This window comes from Meleagris gallopavo, chromosome 1, assembly GCF_000146605.3.
Source record: "Meleagris gallopavo isolate NT-WF06-2002-E0010 breed Aviagen turkey brand Nicholas breeding stock chromosome 1, Turkey_5.1, whole genome shotgun sequence".
NCBI classification, from domain to species: Eukaryota; Metazoa; Chordata; class Aves; order Galliformes; family Phasianidae; genus Meleagris; species Meleagris gallopavo.
Genome location: NC_015011.2, coordinates 187,739,056 through 187,760,110, shown reverse-complemented (window position 1 = coordinate 187,760,110; position 21,055 = coordinate 187,739,056). Strand labels below are relative to the sequence as shown.

Sequence of the window (21,055 nt, the reverse complement as noted above, 5' to 3'; positions counted from 1 at the left end):
AAAAATGTTGCTTCATCCTGGCAATTTTGTATCTTTGGTTTATTTATGTGATAAGGCAGAGGGCACCCGGGATAGGTTCATAGAGGAATTAAGTCTGTAAGCATCAAGCCCTCAATTCTGCTTTGTTATCCTGTATCTGTGTTGTGAATTTGATCTGTGGTTTAAGAAACAAACTGGTGACAATGGTCAGTGTTTTTCCTAGCAGACAATGTTTTCAAATATGCTTCTCCATTGGTTATGGGCTACAGTGTTGATCAACATTGGAAGAAGCATTTCATGGCCCCGGTAGTGCAATAGGCGTTCAAATAGCAGGAAGCACTGCCTGAATCATGTAATAGAATCATAGAATGGCCTGGGTTGAAAAGGACATCAAAGATCATCTATTTTCAACTCCCCTGCCATGGGCAGAGTCACCAACCACCAGACCAGGCTGCCCAGAGCCATATCCAGCTCTGGAAGCTCTGGAAGCAATCTGAGAATTGCTTTGATGTGCTGATATCTGTGCATGGACAGTAAGTTAAAGACCCTGTCCAAGGCTCACTTAAGTTTCTGATCTATGCAATGTCAGCTAAACCTCTTTAACACAAAGGAAGCAGCAGAAAGTCCCTAACACCGTTTTTTCACAAAAACAAGGCAGCTTGTAATTAGGGTTGAAAAGGCCCTTTAATGGTATACTAATTTATTCCTCTTCCTTGTCCTGACAGGTTTAATTACTCGTAAGTATCAGTGAGCAAACTGATGATTAGCCCAGAGTCAACCAGCTCCACTGATAATGGAACTGGTAAAACTGTTCCTGCCATTTTTTTTCATTTTTGTCAGTCCTACTAGTGAATTATTCTTCCCCAGGTAACCTGTGTTTTACTTCATTGTAAATAAGGCATTCAGACGTTTTCTTTGGATCTAATGGATCCTTTCTTTGACTCCTTTGTGATCATACTGGCTGCAATTTAGAGTGTTTAAGTCAGCTTTAGTAGGTGCGGTGTTTTTCCTTAAAGTTGTACTCTGATTTTCTTTCCAATGTGTTTTTTTTTTTTTTAAATTAATTAAACTGAAATTGCTTCCCTTTCGTATTTTTCTTCTCTAGATTTCTTGCATTTATTCTTAAAGTAACTCACCATGCTGAACTTTTCCATATAGTCTCCACCAGTATTTCCTTATTTCTTTTACCTTCAGAAAACACAGCTCTCACGTCACTCTCAGGCTAGGGAGCAGTTGATTTGTACAAAGACCAAACCCCACCAAAGCCACCCTCCCTTACAGTCCCCAGCAGGACCAAGCTCCTTTTCTCTCTCCCTGCCAACCTTCTGCCACTGCCTCCCTCAGTGCTGTTCATTTTACAAAGGCTGTGCTGCTTTCAGCCTACTTCCATGCAATTCATCCCACCTGATGAATAGTTGCTGTCTGTGCACCCGTCTGCTTTTTGTTGTTTGTTTTTTTTTTTTCTTAAGAAATGTGGAAATAAGCTGATTATCAATTTCACTTTCTTCAGGAGCTGAATATCATAATTCCACAGTTGCTTTCATTGTGTGGCAAGCAATGGGGAATAAACATGGGGAAGGTCATATATTGGCAGAAAAAAAAAGAATTATGCTGTTAATCACTGGTTGATAAATTGTGCTGAGTCTCTATGTACTTGTCTCATGTAAGACAGACCTCGTCCAAACAGCTTAATTACAAGGAACGAACATGGGATGAATGAGTGCAGCAGACATGACTTGCTGTGCAGAGGTGTGTTCTAAACTCGCTAGGTTGTGCCCTGCTGGCTCTGCTTCAGAGCTTTGTCATTACTACAGTAAAAGGGGAAAATTACAGTGGTTAGGCTGAAGGTATCACAGCATGCTCAAAGAAGTGGAGTTCTGATGTTAGAAAATATGCTGCTGTATGAATGCTGATAGGATGCTCCAAAAGCAATGCTTCCTATTTTATAATGTTGGCCCACATCAGGAGCAGATGGTGGTGGTATGGCATTTTGAACATCTCCAGGGACAGTGACTCAACCACCACCCTGGGCAGTCTGTGCCAATCCCTCACCACTCTTTCTGAGAAGAAATTGTTTCTAATATCCAACCTGAATCTCCTTGGGTGCAGCTAAAGGCCACTCTTGTCCTATCAATGTTACCTGGGAGAACAGGCTGACTTGCCCTCATCATAGCCTTCTTTCAGTAATCTGTAGAGAGCAATAAGGTATCCCGTGAGCCTCCTCTTCTCCAGGCTAAACAATCCCAGTTCCTTCAGTTGCTCCCCATAACACTTGAGCTCCAGGCCCCTCACAGCTCCGCTGCCCTTCACAGGACACTCAGTGTCTTGTAGTGAGGGGAACACAGTACTCAAGGTGCAATATATGAATAAAAATCTTAAAGTGTTATTTGCAAGATATTTATTAAAAGGAGACTTTGTGAGCACAGTGGTTCATTCTTATTCACCCAAACCATTATATTTATTTCCAAATTTTCAGCCAAATATCTATAACATGACTAATCTATTAAAGTGTTGCCCAGAGTAATACACAGAGTAGAGAGCGTTGTATTTCTACAGGGTTTTCTCTGTAATTTGATAGCTGAAAATATCTGTCTGTGCTTTACTCTGGTGTATACTTGCTTGACTTTGTGTAATCTGATCTGTTGTCTGAGTTTTGGTGAGAGTGGGCCATGTGCTGCCTGCTGCCGGGCTCTGCTCTGCTTTTGTCCCAGTTGTTTTCACTTTGGTAATGATTCCCTGTGGTCCGTGAACATTCAGGTCCATGTGAGGTCAACCATACCTCGCAAATAGCGACAGTGGTGCAAATAATGACAAATAGGAGGGGGTCACACGGTGTTTCCTGTTTCCTGCATTTAATCCAGAGGCCGCTGATTTGTGAGCAGTTGCACTGCTGTAAAGAGTTGGGTGCATCTTTAGGCGTTTCTGAATATTCTCCTGTTCCTGACCTCCTTTTGTTACCCATTTTTCAAATACTTCCTGGAGCAGGAGCCTACCTGGGGATGTTCTCCCTCAGATATTGCCTTTTTCGTGTTTTACATGTGTTTTAGTTTGGTTTTCTTAATGGGTGTAGGTTAACAAAGCTGTTTCTGTTTAGCCACTACCTGAACTGGGATGGCGTGAAAAGGAAATTGGTTCTACTGAGGGATAATTTTGGTCGTTAACGACTGCTGAGAGCCCATGTTGGAAAGGGGTTTCAAAAAGAAGAGTTGACCCTCTAGGAAAATAGAATTTAGAAATTAGGAAACTGTGAGATTATCTGTAACATAGAACCGTAGGATCATAGAATGTCATAGATTGCTATGGACCTCAAAGCCCGTCTAGTTCCAGCCTCCTACCGTGGGTTGGCTGCCACCCACCAGCTCAGGCTGCATAGGGCCATCCAGCTGGCCTTGAGCACCTCCAGAGATGGGGCATCCATACATCTTACCTTATAGAGAAGCTGGAGGATTATCTCCACCAAGTGATGCTATGAAGCATAACGTTGCAATAATATTACTTGTAATTATACTTGCATCAGTGATGGAAGGCTATCAGGATATGGTGAAAAAGAAAATGGAAACAACACAAATCACAATACTCTCTCCTCTGGCTTTTTATGAAGTCAGTTCCAAATTGTAAGATCATAGGATTCTGCTCACGTTGTGCTGTCTGTTGTTGGCTGATGGAAAATAAAGAGCTTTTGGATTTCCTGCGATAGCCCTGTGCAAACTGTGGTGCTGGGCAGCAGTGGGCTCATTGCGGTAGCTGGAATGGAAACAAAATAAAAATGAAATCCCTTTGTTACTTTCTTGGATTTCAGAGAAATGACTAAAATCCCCCAAACCTCTGGAAATTATGGTAAAACAGATTACTCAAAGATTTCAGGAGTTTTTGCAAAGCCAATCCTTTAAATATAGAATAACAAAATTCAATATTTTTATTAATATATATTAGCAAATAAACAAGGTTTTGTGTGTTTTGTTGTTGTTGTTCATTGATTTATTCTTGTGTACCTTATTGTGAAGAAAGACAGCTACACCTTCTGGATGTGACTGATGCCCTGATTTCATGAACGCTGGTATTTTAGAATGGGATGTGCACTTCTGCTCTTTCACAGGAAAGCTTTTGAGACTGTGGAGGAAGCAGACCAGAAATAGAATTATGCAAAACTGCTGACTTCTAAAAGAACTCCTGGTGATAAAGCAGTTTAATTATGTTGCTGCCATTTTGAGGAAAGAATGTCAATCTTTTGTTTAAATTTGTCTGGACTTGAATTTGTTAACCCATTGTTATGACTGCTTAGTGAGCTGGGACATTTGCTTTAGCTCTTGTTTTCATCATTAACGATAAAATGCTAAACCTGGCCTTTACAAGAAATCATTATTTTACTGTAGAAGAGCACAGGAAAGACAGTTTTCTTAGAAACTTACAGTGGGAAGAGTGGAGCTTAGTAGAATGCGGTTAGAACTTCTTATAGCTTGTTTATGCTGTTGGATATAACATCAAAACTGCATATTTTTGTCTGAGCACGGTACTGACCCTATGGAATGCTCTCAGTGCTTTCTGTGCGGACACCTCGCTTCAGGAAATTCAGAAATGCACAGTGGAGATTTGGAAAGCTGGAATCATTTTAATCTAGCAAATATTTTATGATCAGCTCTGCGTGTATTTCACCTTTCGCTGTGCTTCTTTCAAGGTTCTTATCCTGTAACTAAAAAAGCTGTTACATGCTGTTATATCAGAAATGAGCTGAGTTTTTTGGTGTGTTTAGAGATGCGTGTGTTAAATCAAAGCATTTCACAACATTCAGAATATTGAGTGAATCCAAGATGTACTTTTCTTCAGTTTTTCTTATTCCCCTAAGAGGTCTTTTTAGACTAATTGTGCTTATCTGGAGGTTGTTCATCCTTTGCTATCAACTAAGCACATCAGATCTATGAAATACTCAAACTTGTGATGTACCTTACCTTGAGAGATCAGGACACTGAAGATATTTGGGACTAATTCAGCAATGAATGGCTTATGTTAAAAGAGATGAATTCCCCCTTGTACAGTATTTTATATTATTTTGCATTATATTCTTTTAGTTGGAAACCATTTCCCCTTGATCTGTCACAACAGACCCTGCTAAAGAGTCTATCCACTTCTTTCTTGTGGTCCCCCTATAGATACTGAAAGGCTGCTCTCAGGTCTTCTCAGACCTGTCTCTTCTCCAAGCTGAACAGCCCCAGTTCTCTCAACCAGTCCTCTTAAGGGAGACTTAAATAATAAAATTCAGATCTATAGACAGAAATAATAATTAGAAAGAGGATTAGCTTTTAGAAGAGTTTGGGAAATGGCTGTGGTATAATGCTACAGAAAATTGAGATTTCTTGGTACATTCTTGAAATGTAGTCAGAGGTTTGCAACAACTGCACGCTAACCTTGGAGACACTGCGGCAATGTCAAGAGCTCATTAAATTTAGCTGCATGATTGATTGTATGGGCAGTTACAAATGCAGCTAATCTGCCCATAATCACTTTTTCATGTTCCCAGTAGATAATTTTCTGGGGACAACACCATATTCTTGCAAGTTTGTCCTGCCAACAGTTATATCAATGGAATACAGAGCTATTTTAGCAAATCAGCTTGTAATTAATTTCCACAATAATCATTCGTTTTCCTACACTAGAATAGTTTATGTAAATTAATTGCTTGGGGTTTATAGCTTTGAGCTTTTAAATTGCCATTTCTTTAACGAGGTTGCAGGTCTTTCTGAGCTGTTTTGCACAGAATTGTGATATTCTTTGAACCTATTATCATTTATATTTTTAAAAAATTACAAAATCACTGTGCTTTCCAGTACCACGGTACCCTTACAATTACCAAGAAACAGACCAGAAACAGTTGATAGACTGGGAAAATCTCATTCTCATCCCAACCTTTTCCTGCTCGTACACCCTGTTGGGCACAGCAACCAGTGGGGCCGAGTACTGTGACAGATGGCATGTGAGAACAGGGGCACCTACAGCTAGATTTTCTGTTCTGTGTTTTGAATTCTATGCTGTATGAACTGGGATATTCCTGTGGTACTGTGCCTCTCTGCTCTTGTGAGGCCCCATCTGGAGTACTGTGTCCAGGTTCCAGAGCCCCCAGTACAAGAAAGACAGGGAGCTGATGGAGAGGGTCCAGAGGAGGGCCACAAAGATGATCAGGGGACTGGAGCATCTCCCCTGTAAGGACAGGCTGAGGGAGCTGGGCTTGTTCATCCTGGAGAAAAGAAGGCTGTGGGGTGACCTCATTGCAGCCTGTCAGTACCTAAAGGGATCCTGTAGAGGGGAGGGGAATCAACTCTTGGAAAGGGTTGATAACTGCAGGGCAAGAGGAAATAGTTTTAAGTAGAGGGAGGGAAGATTTAGGTTGGATGTCAGGGGGAAGTTCTTTACAGAGAGAGTGGCGAGGTGCTGGAACAGCTGCCCAGAGAGGCTGTGGATGCCCTGTTCATCCCTGGAGGTGTTCAAGGCCAGGTTGGATGTGGCCCTGGGCCATTTAAATGTGGAGGTTGGTGTCCCTGCATGTGGCAGGGGGGTTGGAGATTCATGATCCTTGAGGTCCCTTCCAACCCTGGCCATTCTGTGGTTCTGTGCCATGGAGTATTGGCCCAAGACGCAAATATCTGTTAAGTTCTGTACCAGCCTTTAAACATTTAAGAGAGTTTTTCAACCTAATCTCCCAAAGCCATAATCGTATAATGATATTAACCCTGTTTCACTTGCTTTTACTGATTTAGTAGTATTATTTCTGTGCTAAGAACAACAGTAGCAGAGGGAAGGAAGATTGTCCAGTCTTCTCTGTAGCATTGTCTATGAGTGCCAAGGCTTTTCTGTGAACCTGTAACATTAAGAAGTGGGTGTCAGATCCTCTATCTTTCAAATGATACTTAGTAAAACACGCAAAGCAACTTTAAAACTGCTGGGAGAGAGGGGTGTAGTGCAATGTAAACAGTTTATCTAACAAGGTTGTAGTGGAGTTGTTTAATGTCAGAGAATTGCATGTTCCCTGGTGTGTGAGTTTTTGCTGTGTGATCTATTTTAAAAAGACATCATTAAGTATTTCAGTAAAACACCATTGTTTCCACCAGTTTCTGTATCAGATTGAGCTTCTCTTTATCAGTTCTAAGAATCTTAAAGCTTAATAAAAAAGCTTTAAGGAAGGCACTGCAAATCCATCTCAAATGGCTTAAAATAGTGCATCTCAGCTTGTGATTAGCATCTTCTTCCTTCTTACTCTCCATGTGAGATTAAAGGACCAAATGTTAAAGTTAAAAGGATCAAATGAGGAGCTCTTTGAAGGACCCGTGAAGTCCTTCCTTCCCTGAAGAGCTCAAGTGCCCATGGCAGCTTAGGAAACTTCACTGAAAAGTAATCCCATTGCAGCACACTGTTTCATTCACCATATAGAGTACTCTCTGCTTCCACCCCTCTCCGAACAATTCTGGTTGTATGTCTGTCCCAGTGTGGTTATAATAGAATGTTAGCTGTTAAGAGCTCTTGTTACTCCGAGGAGTTAGTTGTGTCTTATGATGACAGCTCGTGTCAGCTGTGCATTACGGAGGTGGCTATCTCAGGAAATGTGAGAGGCATCTCCTTAACTCCCTGTGCTATTTCCCCCTCCTCACGTTCTTGAGAGGCTGTTACGTGCGAGGAAGCATGTGTGGTTTGTGATGCTACTGAAAACTCTGCCAAAGCAATAGGTAGCTGCAGAACTGATGTTGGGTGGTGCCATGTAGGATCAGGGAATCATTACAGATGGAAAAGACTACTAAGATACTCTGTTCCGACCATCAGTCCATCACCATGCCAGCTAACCCACGCCCCTCGAAGTTGCAAGTATGCAAGGGCTTATGCTTAAAAATAAATGATAATAAATAATTTTAAATAGTTTAATTTCAATTAGTAAGCACCAAAATACCACCGTATGTATTATGCAAGTTTACATACATTAAAAACACACACATTTGTAGTAGGAATCTGCAAGTGCTGCATGGCTTTCAGAGAGGAAGCCCACAGTTTCTTTGAACCCATATTTGTTCACTCCATCGTGTTCCTGCCACTCTGTGCTGCAGGGCAGCCGCGGGCTTGGGCACATGCACCAGGAAATTGTTGAGGCTGAAGAATAACTGTTTGTGCTGGGTAATTTTTCAGGCAGATCAGTTCTCTGGATATGTTCATCACACAGCTGCACAAACAGCTGAAGAGACTCAGGTGTGGGGCACTGGGCTTAAGCAGATCCATCCTGAATGGTGGTCAGTCGTGAGAGGTGAAAGAGTTACAACAGCTGGGGCTGGAAAAGACCTCTGAAGGTGATCAGGTCTGTCTGTTAGCCACAGAGCAAGAAATTGAAATGTAAGCTGTTCTTGAAAGGGTTATCTGACTTGCTGATGTCTGATAATAGAGGTTCTTGAACTCATGGTGTGGTGGATTTTTTAGCAGTGAAATAGAAAACAGAAGCTATAATTAGAAATTGTTCATTTTAAAGGTATTAGGAGGGAACTGAAATTTAATTAAGAAGAGGTCAGATTATCTTAGATGATTATTTTTCCAGGCAAAATAGTCCAGTTTTCTGATTTAGGCATATATTTTTCTTGTCACTGGCTTTCAGAATGTTTTTGGAACTTGGGAACATAGTACAAATAATTAAAAAAACAGTAATCAAACCTAAATCTTTGTTTGTTTGTTTTCTTCTCTAGTTCAAATGCTATATATTAGTAACGTAAGAATAAAAAGTACTTTTCCACCATGTATAAGTGTATGTAAATAACTGCTTGCATGGTCTGAGAGGGTCAGTATTTGAGCTGGCTCTGCTCAGATGCTGCTGTGCATTCTCAGGTGTTGATTGGCTGTAGCGTGCTGACTGCAGACATGCTTTTCTCTGTGGTGAAAATGCATGTGATGTTCAGTGCTTGTTGTATACATTTATTCTGTGCGTGGTCCTAGAGCATATGTGAATCCCAAGAAGTGTAGTGAACAGAGCAATTTTGCAGGAGTTGTTTGTAACAAAGAGGTGAGTGCAATCTGTCCTTGCATGTAGGCTGATTATACCTTTTTCTGGTTGTCATTAGATGCTATTTTTATGGATGATTGAAATTTTGTACTGAAAATGGAGGTAAACAGCTCTGTTATAAATGATCCTGGCTGACATTGTGAGGTTATTTCTGAGTCACAGAAAGACATTCCTGAGGAGCGTCCAAAAGTTTAAGTAAGGCTTCTTTCCCATGAGTGCGTGATGACATTTTGCACAGAAAAGCCCTGATTCTCTGGGATCCTTTGACCCTCACATACTGTGTATATTTTACCTTTATACATGCAAACAGGCAAGGCATAAATGAAAGTTTAGTAAGTTGTAGCTTTTTATAACTTAACACGTCTTTGTACGATGGTTGGCGAAAAGTATTTGTTAGGAAGAGTCTGCTTCTGTTTTTTCTCCTCCAGTGATATTTTAGGGATAAGGAATTATCAGTTCTACTTATATGATGATAGCACATGCTTTCAGCATTGATTTGAGTTAATCTCCCTTTCCATATGCCTGTTGTCAAGTTACCCACTTGCTGAAACCACAAGAGGTCCTTGCAAGTGACTTGTGGTAAATCTGAGCATGCTACAATTTCTTGCAGTTGTTAAAGAAGTCAGCCTAGCTCAAAGTAATTCTGCTGCAGTAGTGGGTGAACCCTTCTCTTTATTTCAGTTATGAGAATGTTATTTCTACATCTTTCAATCCGTTCCCTTCCTGTCTCAGTGCTTATCAGAATTTCACCTTATTCTAGGATTCTTTATAATTTTTACCAGCACGAAAACAAATACAAGTATGTAATAAATACAATTTTCACCACTATTTCTGAATACAGCAGCTTTCAAGATGGCACGTCGCACAGAATCTTGTGGTTGGAATATTCCAGTACGTCTGCTTTTCAGCACCAAAAATATTTGAACACCTGTAAACTTCCAAAGACAAATATCTATTGCAGGATATTTGGTAATATCAAACTTCGTAATTCTTCAGTGATTATGAGTTCTGGGATAGAAAGAGGCAAACAAAAATCCTCTTGGTAAAGGTGAAATCTTGAATGATATTCATAACATGAGCTAAGGACTTATGATGTCAGAAGTCTAATAGGAGACATCTGCATAGACTGTTAAGAAAATTTATTTATTTATTTATTTATTTATTTATAGTATTTAATACATTTGTAATACTCCTTAAGATAAGTAACCAGATTTAAATTTCAGCTTACATATGGATTTAATGCTTAGAGATGTTAATGACTTTGTAGTTTTCGTTTGCACTGCTATATTTGAAGTATATTTCAAATTCTACATTTCAAATGCAAATCCTGATTTGAATAACTCACAGCCACCTACTCCTCACTTTTGTTCCTCAAAGTTGCATGGAGAGGAAGCACAAATTGTGCTGGAGGCCACAGTGTGTCATGGCCTGTGGTTTTATTACAGCAGTGTGCTTCACTTTGGTTCAGTAGGGCAAAAACGCAGTGGCCTCTTCCTGACCCTGTGCAGTCATCACTGAGTCACAGAATCAGAATGGTTTGGGTTGGAAGGGACCTTTAAGAACATCTAGTTCCAACCCCCTGCTGTAGGCAGGGACACCTCCCTCTAGACCAGGATGCTAACCTGCCCCATCCAGCCTGGCCATGAATGCTTCCAGGGAGGAGGCATCCACAACCTCACTGGGCAACCTGTTCCAGTGTCTCATCACTCTCAAAATAAAGAGTTTCTTCCTAATATCTAGTCTAAATCTACCTTCTTTCATTTTAAAAGTATTTCTCCTTGTCCTGTCACTACATGCTCTTCTAAAAAGTCTCTTCCCAGTTTTCCCCTAGGCCCTTTCAGGTACTGGAAGGAACTTGGGGTGGAGTCTTTGGGATGGAAAACAGACGTCTTAATTTTCGTATGCATCTTTGTTCTAGTAGAAGGCATATGGCAGCAATCATCCAGAAAATGTGCCCCCAAACAGGAGTGATGCCTACAGCAGTTGGCATTGTCGGAAAGGAATCCATGAACCAAAACATGTAACCATCGTGAAGAACTCATTAGTTTGTAATACTGTCACAAGGATACAATCCTAGAACTTAGAACTAGGTTTAAGGTATAAATTTTAAATCTGGTTCAGTACAATTCACTGATGTAATATAAAACACTTGAATGTGTTATCAGAATACCTTGGCATTGCTTCTTTCTGGACTCTATGTGTTAAATACATTTTTGTGTTTATACTATGCATGTAAGTATCTGAAAATTGAAACGGATAGAAATTTGGCAAGTTGTTTATATTTCTGAGGCAAATGAATGTTTACAACAACAAAAAAGCCCTACATAGCATATGAGAATTTCAGGGCCTCAAATTCAGTTCCATGGGCCCGTTTCAGCCATTTCAGAAGAATTTGCTTGAATGTGGTGCATTAAAAAGAAATTGGAAAAGTTTACTCTTCATAGTTTATATATTTTAAAGCTGTTCCTAGCAAAATATGGGATGAAGTTGGAGTGTGTGTAGAACAAATGCTGAAGTGTCTTTTTCTTATCATTTGAAGTGTACTGAGTGTGTGTGAGGGGAGGTTGAGGTTGTATTGAGAAGCACTGCATGTTATCTAGAATGTTATTTGACTTGAAGTAATTTTGTCTGTTTTTTCCTCAAGTCAAGGCTACATGTATAAAATACATATGTTAACTGTAACAATTTTCAGCAATCCTACTGGCAAACAGCAGACCAGGGGAAAGAGATTACTTGACATGAAGGCAGAAAGCTCCTCCTGCATCACGGATGCTCCTTTTGGCCTCTCCACTCCCCAGATGCAACTTGTGGTGAATCTTGCAGGAATATAATTCTCATTAAGAAGCATAGCTTGGTAGAATTTGATTGAAAGCAGGCTAGGAGTTCTAATATTATAGTTATATAGGGATAGGAAATGAAACTCAAAAGCATAGAAATATTCTCTGTGAGTCTGTTAATTGCTAGAGTGAATGCTTATGAATGTAGCCTCAGCCAGACGGGTAATATGGTCAGAAAGAGGAAAATAAATTTTGATTCTGGAATTAAGAAATGAGGGTCAGTGCAGCTAATGGAAGAAAGCTGCCAGGATCAGATTCTGTGTGAAGCAAAGTTTCATCCTTCGGTTTTTGAGAGTATTATTCCCCAAAGAAGTCGAGCATTGGTGGAAGTAAGGTTAAGAACATGGTTAAGTGACTTGACAGTGATGGAAATAGCACTGACAAATGCTGTGGCTGTCCAGAACTGACTGTTTGAAGTACTGGGAATTTAGAGCTTCACTTCGCAATCCTTGTGGGTCTCTTCTAATGTGGAATGTTCAACGATACTGTAGTTGAAATTGCATTGATAAGAAAACAATTGATGCTAAATGAAAAGAAAAATGAGGCAAGAACACTAAATAATTCATGTGAAAGATAATCAAACCAGGACAAAAAGTTACCATTAGTGTACAAGTTAGACTGGAAAACTGAATGAGAATTAGGTAAGCTCAGTGATATGATATAATTGTACATTTTATTATATTCACTTATATTTACTCTTAAAAGTTATCTTATACCCAAAGAAAGTGCCGTAAGCTGAGAAAGGTGAAATAACTGCTAAGTCCCTGTAGAGAAAGCATGACTGGCATGCTGAAACAACCCAACACAAAAACAACCTTAATTATAGAAACATGAAAGCATTTCTACATTATTTTTGTTCAGTTCCTTTGAATGGAAACAGAACTGTGTAGACCACACAGTCTATAAAGGTTACTCACTCTTTGGATGTTTCTGGGAGTATTTGTGTCTGTGGAAAACAGTAATGAAATCAAGCACTTGCAAGGTCTGGTTTATGTTTGGGATTGCAAATCAGCTTTTGAAATTGGTTGTGCACTAACTTTTACTCCAATGTTTACTTGATTGAATTCCGCTTCTTTAGCACTATTCTAAACTACTCATTACTGTCATAATAAGTAGAAAGTATGTCTAGATTTTTTACATTTTACTATTGCAAACAGTTGGGTGTTTTTCTGTCATTTGTATTAATTTATCATTGATTTAGAAAAAAACGCTAGGCAAACAGATACCTCTTTATGCTGATTGTGACTGATAACTGAGGGCTTACATTTTAGAAGCCAAGACGTGCCACTCAGCTGCCCACGGAGCCCCACGCATGGTTGGTTTTCAATGGACCAATTGCTTTCAGAAGAGAAATTTCAGAATATACTGTTACATTTTTGGACTTTGTTCTCTCACATGCATTCTTACACCGCAGTGGCTTTCTGAAAAGAGGATTATGAAAGGCTATTTCACTGCTCTATTACAGCATGCTGCCACTTTGTTTGCAGTGGTTAAGATATTATTTAAAATGGAGAGAGGCATGGCAAATGCTTTGTTTGAAAAGAAATGAAGTGTTGCTGGAGTGCCCAACTACATGTGCATATAAGGAATTTATGAACTAGGAAGTCTTAGGGTTTAATTTTCTACCATGCTATTCTGACGCCAGCAGGTGCTCCCCATCTTGGCTCAGGGATGATCTGCGTTTTGCAATTGTATCATTCAGTTGTGATCATTTGTCAGTGCTTTATCTTGCATCTACACAATCTCTTGTTTAATAACAGTTATTACTCTTCCCTTGGATTTTATCTGTTTAGAGATTGCTTAAGGCTTGCTGGCAGAAATGCTCATGTGGTGTTAGTGGAGTAGGTGTAGCAGAATTGGCAAAATGCCCAATACAGATCTGACAAATTGTTTCATGTGTTCGTAAAGCCTGTCAGTTTTGAAGTGGTAGAAATGTTGTTTTGCTTCAGAAGTCATCTAATTTAGAGTAGAAAATTTATTATGTGGATGACGGATTATGACAAAAGATCTCACCAGTACTTGGAAAGCTCATGACATTTTCCCCAAATGCAGTGGATTTCAAATATAGAGAATCGTGGAATCACCAAGGTTCAAAAAAACCTCCAAGATCACCCAGTCCAACTGTCCACCTACCACCAACATTTCCCTAGTAAACCGTGTTCCTTAGTATAACATTTAAACATTTCTTGAACACCTCCAAGGACAGTGACTCTACCACCTCCCTGTGCAGCCCATTCCAGCACCTGACCACTCTTTTGGAGAAGAAATCTTTTCTAATGTCCAACCTGAACCTCCCCTGGTACAATTTGAGGCCATTCCCTCTCATCCTATCACTGTTACATGGGAGAAGAGGCCGACACACACCTCACCACAACCTCCTTTCAGGGAGCTGTAGGGAGTGATAAGGTCTCCCCTGAGCCTCCTCTTCTCCAGGCTGAACAATCCCAGTTCCCTCAGCTGTTCCCTGCAAGACTTGTGCTCTAGACCTCTCACGGTTTCATTCTCCTTCTCTGGACACGTTCCAGAGCCTCAATGTCTTTCTTGTAGTGCGGGGCCCAAAACTGATCATAGTACTTGAGGTTTGGCCTCACCAGAGCTCAGTACAGAGGGCTGATCACCTCTCTGCTCCTGCTGGCTGCACTATTACCTTCTTGGTCCTTTTGGTGCCTTCTTGGTCACCTGGACACACTGCTGGCTCATGGTCAACCAACTGTCAACCAGCACCCCAGCTCTGTTTCTTCCTTACAGCCACTCAGCCCCAAGCCTGTAGCATTCCTGGGGTTGTTGTGGCTGAAGTGCAGGACCTGGCACTTGATCTTGTTGAACCTAATCTCATTCACCTCAGTCCAGCTATACATCCTGTCCTGACACTTCCTCCCAACTTGGTGTCATCTTCAAACTTACTGAGGGTGCACTCAATGCCCTCATCCAAATCGTCAATAAAGATATTGAAGAGGAGAGGCCTCAGTACTGACCTCTACGGAATACCACTCATGACCAGTCACCAGTTGGATGTAACTCCATTCACCGCCACTCTCTGGGCCCGGCCCTCCAGACAGTTTTTTACTCAGCGGAGTGTACCTGTCCAAGGCACAGGCTACCAGCCTCTCTGTAAGAAGGACACTGGATTTTTGTAGAGTTGTTATAAATGTTACAATTTAACAGGCTTTACTACGGACAGAAGGTAAAAACATTGCACAACTTGAAATGTCCATGGAGAAGTGGTTCAATTTTAGGGTTGAAGGTGCAGATCACTGGGCATACATCTTTTGGAAACAGTGGAAATTTGAGCTTCATGAAAGATGACCACCATTTTCCATAAATTGTCATGCTTTTATACAAAAACAATATTTTTAACCTAAAACATCTTTATACTTTTACTTTTAAAGCTCTCATAATGAAGTTTCTCTGTAAGAATTGTGCAACTTCTTTAATCCTGAACTCACAGCATCAATTGTTCCAAAGTTGTTTGTTCCTGCAGAAATTCGCAGTGCCTTGCATTCCTTGCTGGTGTCTCCAATCTCTGCGCTGTGTTGAAATTCAAGAAGGCTGTGACTAAATACAGAGGTTGGTTGTTGGAACCACCTCGTCCTAAGGAGCTGGTTCGTTCTTAAAGATGTGATGTGGAAGGCAGCTCTATTGGGAAAGGCACGAGGGATTGTGAGGCAGGAATCTGAAAGTTTGCAATAGAGCCAGGCCTTCTGCAGGATTTTGGAGTTCATTTTCCCTTTATCCTTCCCTTTATCCTTCCCTTTATTTTCTGTAGTTTTATTGAGCTGTTTGACAGACGTAGAAGATGTATTCTGTTCAGCACATTGAAGTTTAAATAAAAATCAGTGGATTTCAGAAACTTTTGCTGAGGTGTGCACAGATGCATGTTTTAGTATTTGTAGTGCATTGTTTTTAGGGACACAGTAATACTATTTTCATGAATACTGACACCACAGGACACCATTGTAATCACACAGTCAGATAACTGCAGATTCACAAAGTCACTGGGATTAGAAGGGACCTCTGGAAAGATCATCTAGTGTAGCCCCCATATGGTTAGCACTGGCCAGTGAATCTCTGTGAATCTCACTGAATCTCACTGTGCTCTGAATGTATAACTCTTGGTACACAGAACAGTCTAATCATATTTGGTTAATTAATCTTACTAACAGGAGAAGAAGTTGACATCTTGCTGTCCTGCAATTTGGTAGATTTCAGGGTCAAGCCATTGCATTGAGGAGCAGTCTTTGTTCATCCAGGCTGTTGTAGTGGTGCTGCAGCTCTTGAGTAAGCCAAAAGCTTTCAAACACAGATGTGCTTGATTCCACTGTGAGCTGTGTGTTCTGTACATCAAAGTGCTCTTTGTTGCTGCCTTGTTAGAAACACTAACATTTTTCTCAGGAAAATCTGCTGTGCTAGCCCCAAAAAACAAGAAGCTCAAGATGCCCAAGGAGGTTGTGGATGCCCCATCCCTGGAGGCATTCAAGGCCAGGCTGGATGTGGCTCTGGGCAACTTGATCTGATGGTTGGCAGCCCTGCACATAGCAGGGGGGTTGAAACTAGGTGATCATTGTGGGCCTTTTCAACCCAGGCCATTCTATGATTCTATGATTCTATGACTTGAGAGGTAAGGAAAGTAGACATGGAACGCTGTGAAAGCCTGACAACTTCTATGATTTGCACTCAAGGAGGACAGCAGACCTATAACTGTGATGGAGAGACAGAACATAAGAAAACTGGTGCAGTACTCGGGAAAATCACTTGCCAAATCCACTACTGATGTAATCAAGTAGCAGGTGTCTGCCGCAGCCTTTCTCTCTACTGTGTCTGGGTGGAGGTGCTGTTTATAGCAGCAAACAGTGGAGATGCAGCTGATATCATTAGAAGCTCCTGGTTTTATGGCCAAAGTCCTATGCATGAAAGGATGTAGCTGTCACCCATAGTAACTGTTGTAAGCTAACGTTGACTCATTCTGCGACATGATCATGAACTACAATAATTTCTCACCTGAGGCATGAAATAGTAATAGAAAGCAGTGACTCCTGTTAGTAGAACTAGTCATCAGATCAGATTGCAAGTGGCTGAGGATAATGAAACTATTTTCACATCAGCTCTTTTCAATGACTTGTAGTATCTTTGTCTAATTACCCAGAGAGTTTCTGTGATTTCCATCCCCTGTAATTACCATAAAATTATAGAAAATTTTATGTTTTTTAACTAGGTATTTTATTATTGGGAAAAAAAAACAAAACACCCACAATATTAATTTTATGAAAACAGTTAATTGATGAGAAGACTGCTGCTTACATGCGTATTATGTGCAGGTAGAATAGAGATAGTTTGCACACCTTTTTTCCATGATCTTAGGTATAAGGCCATTGGGGTATAAGGCCGTTACATTAATCCACATATTTTCCATTGTTTGAAAATATTTGTTTTTTTTATAATCATTTTTTAATAAAAGTGAACTTCATTAAGATAGATTCTTACTGGTAAGAGTCATAGAACACATTTTTATTGGAGCAATAATGACTTGAAATAAAGTTTTGGAACTACAGCCAACAGTTGACAATTTTCTCAGTTTACACCAGATTATAGTTACAGTGCTGTTGTGCAGCTCTGTGAATTTATGTTTTAATCTAGGTGGTAGAGGTTTTTTTGGGGGGGAAGGGGAGAGCAAAAAATATGCATGGGAAAGGAACAGAGTGGCATTTGGGAACAAAAAATTGTTCCTTGTGTCTGAAGTAAAGGCAAATCTGGAGAATGGATCGACTAATCACAAATCGAAAGGACTATCTTCCTACCACTACTCAACTAGGTACACAGAGGCTGAAAAAGTGCTTGTAAGCTCTATCAGCAGAGAAAGCAAGAGCCTTTTCTTTGGGAAGATAGAAGGGTGGCTTTATTTGGGATTAAAGCAATATGTGAAATGACTTTTTCTTCTGGATTACGTATTTAAAGGGTAAAAGTCTGAGACCACATTTTCTTTGTAAATTTTGGAAGAGGTTGACTCAAGTAACAATTACTAGAGAGACTTGGCTTTACTGACTTTCAGGTCAAATATCATCTGAGTTTTAAGTTTCCCATGGTATTTATCAATTAATTTGTCCTCACACAGACTGCAACTGAGTGTTCTTTCTTTCTGCAGTGTGCAGCCTTCAAGAACTGCAAGCAGTAACTTTTTTTTTTGTCCATAGCTTTAGCTCTCACATGGATTGCTAAGTGTTTCATCAAGAAGGTGATGGTTTTCACATCTCAGGAATAGCCTTGAAGTCAGGTGTTGATGTGCTAGTGGTCCAGACACCCTCGAAGCCTCTGTGAAATGGATTTAACACTATCCAGTGTTGACAATCTAAATACCACAGGCAGCTAGTATCCCTAGTATGTCCCCTTTATATAGATTACATATATCTTCAGTGCTTTTCCTTTTTAATTACAACATTTGGGGTACTTTAAAGCAAACTTAGGTTCTACTGTTCTTCTGACTGCGTGGACAATCAGCAGCCTCTGATTAGAGACTTTTTTAGCCCAGAAAATCTGACTATAAATATCATTGTGGTTATAAGAAAATGAGTGTCATCTACAGGGGGGTATATTCGGATATCGAGAAGCAGCATATTGCAGCACCAGAAATGCTTAGCTGATGCTTCTAAGTCAGTCCATACCCCAGCAGTCAGAGCAACCTCACTGCTATCACCTACTGATCCCAAAACTTCCAGGTAAATCAGCAGTCACTGACCTGCTCCTACTTTGTGCATCAGCGACAACTGGAAACTGTTCAACATCGCTTCATGATGCTGCTTATATGAGGACTGTGCTTTCCTGGGAAAAAAAAAAGAAGAAAAAAAAAGGCTTTGTCACCCATGAAAATGAGAAAAAAATCATAGAATAGAATCATAGAATGGTTTGGGTTGGAAGAGACCTTTAAGACTATCTAGTTCCAACCCCCTGCCGTGGGCTGGTTGCCCCCCACCAGCTCAGGCTTCACAGGGCCCATCCAGCCTGGTCTTGAGCACCTCTAGGGATGGGGCACCACAGCTCTGCGGGTAGCAGTGCCAGGGCCTCTCTACTGTCTGAGTAAAGAACTTGTTTATATCCAATCTAAATCTTTCCTCTTTTGGCTTAAAACTATTTCCCCTTGTCCTATCACTATGTATCCATGTGAGAAGTTAATTCCTTCCTGTTTATAAGCTTCCTTTAAGTACTGGAAAGCCACAGTGAGGTCTCTCCTCTGCCTCTGAAGTTTTGTCAGGAGCTTTCCTTTTTTATTAAGGTTTAGTATAATGCAGTAATTAGTACAATACAGTAGAGTGCAATATAATGAACTACAGCATGAAATTATAGCACTCACACGACAAATTTGCTAATCTGGCATAGGGGATTTTCCTTGTTACTTCTGTGTGTTTCTCCGAACTTGTTAAAATATTCAGAGTGGATCGCTCTCGTTAGAAACATTTAGGTTGTCTGCTCCTTGTAGCTGTTACTGCAGCTGGAAAGTTTCAAGGTCTGTGTGTTGCTAAGCACAATTTGTTGACCTTGTATCATAAATCAAAAAGTGACGGATTTGCAAGAAAATCCTAAACTAGATTTCCTGCTCGCTAGCTACTATTTTGAGGCTCAATTCACTCAGTATTTAGAATTATATTTCTGTAGGCCTCAGTGTTCTTTCTCATTTTTAGTGTAGTTATTCTTCATATTTAAAACAGCCATTGGATGTTGTAGATACTGAGGATGCAGCCTAGAAATTTTATAGAACATGGAAAAGTTTATTTGGAAAAGCAAAAGGCTTATTTTGAAAGCAGCTTAATTTTGGAATACAGCAACCATTGACTTTCTGTATATTGGTGATACACTAAGCAGACAAGGGCTGGACTTTACATGTAGAATCATGCTTTTCATGTAGAAGAGCCTACATGGTCATTTTACTGTCCTTGAGTGTTGTGTAGAGACTGGGCTAGAAGCAGCTATTCAGCAATGGTGTCAGGTATGCCCAGAGCATTGCTAAGAGATGTTTGCTTCTACTGCTTCTAAACCTCTCTGATAAGGAGGTTTCACAAGCTTGTGGGTGACTTGTTGCACTATACCACTGCCCAGTGAAGGAAGCTCTTCCTAACGTCCAACCTATGTTGTTCTCGCTGTAGTTTATTTCACTTCTTCTGTACCAATGGCCAATGATATATTTATCAGTATGTGATTATGACTTTGTGTATATTTGAAAATAGTTCTATTTGTCATCAGTTACCTCTGTGTTTAGTTTCAGCAAACAGCTGTTGATTTTTCCAACATTCATGCCTTGCATGCCTGTTATTTTCACTGTCTCCTACACTGTGTGCACTGTCTTGTTTTGGCTACACTTTCCTTTAACAGTAATGCCCAAAATTAAATTGCAAGATTTTAATAGCACCAGGTTATTAGTGTAATATATTGCTACATCTTACCTCCTCTGCTTCTAAACGAGTCCATAATTATATTTCATAGGGCTTTCTGCAGCATCTATGGAGTTTATTATACTCTTGTATTGTCTATGTAGTTGTTTCTACTTTTCTATATTTTTTGAGTATATGTGTGTATATGTGATTTTTCCTGCCAAGTACTTTGTATTTGTTTTAATCAAATTTCATCTTGTTGACTTTGGACAATTCAGTCACATTATGTGAAGACCTAAAGGATTTTGTTAATTTGTAACATAATCTCTATTCCATCGTTAGAATCATTAATGAAAAGGGATGCAAAACCTCTCAGTTGACCTCAGTTAAAATTCCTTTGTAGCTGAATAATGAACTGCTAACTTTTAGTTTTCTTCTGTATTGTATTTGAGCAGCTCTGTGCCCAATTTCTTAATGAACATATGCAACTGCCACAAAGTTGCATTCAGGTACAGATAAATTACACTTCCTTCTTTACTTAAAACATCTGTCAAATAAGAAAATTACAATGGTTTTAATATATTTGTTGGCGAAGTTGACTGTTTTTTTATCATTTTATCTAGATATTTATAAACCTGATGTTTCAAATAATTTATTCTAGTATTGCTATGAATATTAGATGTTGCCTGGCTGATGACCTAGGGCTGCAACCTCAGGAATTGTGCAAATGATACAAAACTGAGAAGAGTGGTTGATGCACCAGGTCAACCACCAGACCAATCTCTTGTGCAGCCATTCAGAGGAACCTGGACAGGCTGGAGAGGTGGCTGGCAGGAGCCCCATGGAGCTCATCATGGGGG

The 21,055-nt window shown here is 40.1% G+C and overlaps 1 protein-coding gene across 1 annotated transcript in view; it reads left to right on the top strand.

The window, feature by feature from the left end:
* The window catches only part of LOC100551294 (transmembrane protein 135), a 104,164-nt gene that overhangs the window by 23,161 nt on the left and 59,948 nt on the right, over nucleotides 1-21,055 (top strand). The window lies entirely within an intron of this gene.